Below are 4,292 nucleotides of genomic sequence, written 5' to 3' on the forward strand. Positions count from 1 at the left end.
TGATGTTAGCTGTGAGTTTGTCATAAATGCCCTTTATTATGTTGACGTATGTTCCCTATATACAAACTTCAATGAGAGCTTTTTTTTATCGTGAATGGAAGGTGAATTTTGTCAAATTATTTTTCTGAGTCTATTAAGATGATCATGTGATTTTTTTACCCTTCCTTAATGTGGTGTATCACACTGATTGATTTGCAAATATTGAACCATCCTTGCATCCCTGGAATAAATCCCATTTGATTGATATGTATGATCTTTTTTGTATATTGTTGGATTTTGTTTGCTAATTTTTTTTATTGAGGATTTTTGCATCTATGTTCATCAGAGGTATTGGTCTATAATTTTCTTTTTTTGTAGTGTCTTTGTCTGGTTTTGGTATCGGGTAATAGCAGCCCCATAGGACGAATTTGGGAGTGTTCCCTCCTCTCCAATTTTTTCAAATAGTTTGAGAAGTACAGGTATTAGTGTTTCTTTATGTTTGATAGAATTCCCCTGTGAAGCTTTACAGCCCTTGGACTTTTGCTTGCTGGGAGTTTTTTTAATTAAAAATTCAGTTTCACTACTAGTGATTGGTCTGTTCAGATTGCCTATTTCTTCCTGATTCAGTCTTGGAAGATTGTATGCTTCTAGAAATGTGTCCATTTCTTCTAGTTTGTCCAATTTGTTGGCATATAACTGTTTTTGTTGTTGTTGTTGTTGTTGTTGTTACAGGCATACATTTATTAAAATCTGAACAAAGGATTCCTCTGCAAGGTGTTTTCCCATGTGATACAGACAACTGCCCCAGCTCCCTATGACATTCACTCTAACTTCCAGTGACAAAAAAGGCAGAGGGTGATACAATGTGTCCTTGATTATAAAAACTTATGCTCTAGAATTTAAACTAATTCTTTTCCAATGTGTTTAGTTATTTCTGAAGAACTGCATGGCTCATCAGTCGGCTAGCATGCCAATGGACAATCATCGATAGCTATGAAGTACTTCGAGTCTATAAACTCCTCTCTCAAGTTTCCTCATTTAAAGGAAAAAAAAAAAAAAAAAAGCACAGGGCATAGAATAATATAGGTGGGATGACTGAATCAGTCAATACCAGAGTTCCTCATGGCCCATCACCAGAGCTAAATTTCCTCAAAAATCAGGTTCCAAATGTCCCACAATCTCTTTCAAATGTGTGTTTTTACAAATCAGGGGATTAACATTTCCTTACAGGAGCACGTAAACAGTTTTCACCTCTGAAGGAGGAATCTGTAAAACCTGAGAACATGTATAACTGAGAATCTCTTCAGAATGACATGTTTAAGCTGAGAGAAGGGACAGGCTTTTGTTGATGTTGCTGGTGTTTTTAATCAAAGAAGAGATGGAGTATCTTTTCTAGGTCTTGTAGGCCACTTTCTCTTTATCATCTATTCAATTGTTCAAGTAGAACATTTATTAGAAATCTTTAAGCTATTATTTCTGGGTCTTCCTTAATTTCCTTGAAAAAAAAAACCACACTGGAAACATGCAATATCTGATTATTTGATTAGATGAAGCAGCACAAGAAGAGATCCAAAGACGCCCCTCCTCACATCAGACAGACAGCTTGGGTCTGAAAGATTAGCACATTAAGTGACTGCTAAATAATCAGATTCCAAATGTTAAAGACAATTATATACCAAATAGACAGCCAAACGTGTTGGTATGTTTTAAAAGATCGTGCCCACAGTAAGCAAGTGACATAGTGACGGAACATCAAAACAAAGCTGATGAATAAAAAGGCACACTCTAAACATTCAGGAGTAGAAAGATTTTTGGTTTTGTGTCTAATGTAGGAGGAACGGGAAACAGGAGCATTCAGATTATTTTCAGGTGAAGGGTTCTGTCAGTCGAAGCAGTTAACGGTGGCTTCTTTCTCCCCAGACCAAAGCAGTCTTTTCTTCCATTGGCTTCTGAGAATGTGTTTAGTTTTCCGACGTGTAGAGGTGATACATCAGGGCTACAACCAGTGCTGAGATGGCTGGGATCACCCAGTTGGTCCACCAGCTGGAATTAGAATCAACAATAGTAATAAGAGTTTCCAAAGGTTTGGTTATCTTTGATCTGTCATCTGAATACAGCTCCCCAATGATAAACGTTTTGGACAATTCTGGAGCATCCATAGAGTTTCTGACACATCCTCAAAGTTTTCAGTAGCATCACCCTCAGCTTGTTCCCTTAAGACTTCTTCCCCACCAGGATGCTCCTTCAAAAATTTGGCCAAATTGTACACCTTGCAGTGCAGAATCAGCCAGGTGCTCTTGCTGTTGTCGTGCTTCTGGATCTCTTCCAGGGTGTAGTACTTCACGGCTTTGTTGGACTCCTTGGCCATTTCAGAATGCGGCAAGCCTCAGGTCCTAAAGGCAGCAGTGGAGCCAGATGGAGTAGGGCGGGCATCTCAGCAAACAGCCTAGGACATTCTCCACAGCCAGGCTCCATGCCTGGGCAGCGGCATATAACTATTCATAGTATTCTCTTATGATTTCTTGTAGCTCTGTGGTATCTGTTATTTCTCCTCTTTCATTTCTTATTTAATTTGGGTCCTCTCTCTTTTTTTCTTGATGAGCCTGGCTAAAGACATCAATTTCATTATTTTTTCAAAAAAAAAAAAAAAACTGCTCTTGGCTTCACTGATCGTTTCTATTTTGGGGGGGTTGGGGCAGCTCTATTTCATTTCCTCATTGATCTTTACTATTTCCTTCCTTCTACTGACTTTGGGCTTTGTTCTTCTTTTCCTAATTCCTTCAGGTGGTAGGTTAGGTTACTTGAGATTTTTCTTGTTTCCTGAGGTAGGCCTGTGTTGCTATAAGCTTCCCTTTTAGACCTGTTTTTGCCATGTCCCACAGATTTTGGAAAGTTGTGTTTTCATTTTGTCGCAAGATATTTTCTGATTTTCTTTTTTATTTCTTCATTGACCCATTGGTTTTTTAGTAGCTTGTTGTTTAGTCTCCACATGTTGTTGTTTTTTTTCTTACCATTTTTCTTACTGTAGCTGATTTCTAGTTTCACACCACTGCGGTCAGAAAAAATGCTTGATATAATTTCTAACCTCTTAAATTTGTTGAGACTTGTGTCGTGGCCTGGCATATGATTTACCCTGGAGAATGTTCCATGTGCACTTGAAAAGAATGTGTATTCTGCTGGTTTTGGATGGCATATCCTACAGATATCTATTAAGTCCAACTGATCTAATGTATCATTTAATACTACTGTTTCCTTATTGATTTTCTGTCTGGATGATCTGTCAACTAATGTAAGTGGGGTGTTAAAGTCACCTATTATTGTCAATTTCTCCCTTTGCATCTGTTAATATTTGCTTTTTACATTTAGGTGCTCCTATATAAGATGCATACATGTTAACAAATGTTATATCCTCTTATTGTATTGATCCCTTTGTCATTATATAATTTTAATTATATAATGTCTTTTGTTATTGACTGTTTTAAAGTCTATTTTGTCTTATATGAGTATTGCTATCCCAGTTTTCTTGTCATTTCTACTTGCATGAAACATTCTTTTCCATCACCTCACTTTCATTCTGTGTGTGTCTTCAGCTCTGAAGTGAGTCTCTTGTAAGCAGCATATACACAGGTCTTTTTTTTTTTTTTATCCAACTAGGCACCATATGTCTTTTCATTGGAGCATTTGGTCCATTGACATTTAAACATTCTTATTTCCATTTTCTTGTTTTCTGGTTGTTTTTGTAGTTCTGTTTTCTTCTTTTAGTCTCTTGCCTTCTGGTTTGATTATTTGCTTTAATATGCTTGTGTTTTTTTCTCTCTAGTTTTTGTGTATCTATTGTAGGTTTTTGATTTGTGGTTACCATGGGGTTCATATATGCTGACCTGTAACTATATCTACTTGTTTTAAACTGGTAGTAAGTTCACACACATTCTAAAAGATTTACATTTTTTAACTTCCCACTCCTGCATTTTTCTATTTTTGATGTCATATTTTACATCATGTTTATCCCTTGTTTATTAGTTATAATTTTACAATTTTTTTAATCCTTTAATCTTTGTTCTAGCTTATTTAAAGTGATTCACAGCCTTTACTATGTGTCTTTACTAATTGGATTTTTCCTTTCCAATAAATTCTTCTTGTTGTAACCTTTTCTTTTCCACTTACAGGAAATCCTTTACCATTTCTTTTAGGGTTGGTTTAGTATTAATGAATTTTTAATTTTTTTGCTTGTCTAAGAAGTTCTTTCTCCCTCTTCCAATTCTGAATTATAACCTTGCTTGGTAGAGTATCCTAAGTTGTAGGTTTTTCCCTTC

The 4,292-nt window shown here is 36.2% G+C and overlaps 1 pseudogene; it reads right to left on the minus strand.

Annotated features, from left to right (window-relative positions):
• Window positions 1-1,886: 1,886 nt before the first annotated feature.
• Window positions 1,887-2,347, minus strand: LOC130835505 (cytochrome b5-like; annotated as a pseudogene).
• Between the last annotated feature and the right edge of the window lie 1,945 nt (window positions 2,348-4,292).

This window comes from Hippopotamus amphibius, chromosome 1 (assembly GCF_030028045.1).
Source record: "Hippopotamus amphibius kiboko isolate mHipAmp2 chromosome 1, mHipAmp2.hap2, whole genome shotgun sequence".
NCBI classification, from domain to species: domain Eukaryota; kingdom Metazoa; phylum Chordata; class Mammalia; order Artiodactyla; family Hippopotamidae; genus Hippopotamus; species Hippopotamus amphibius.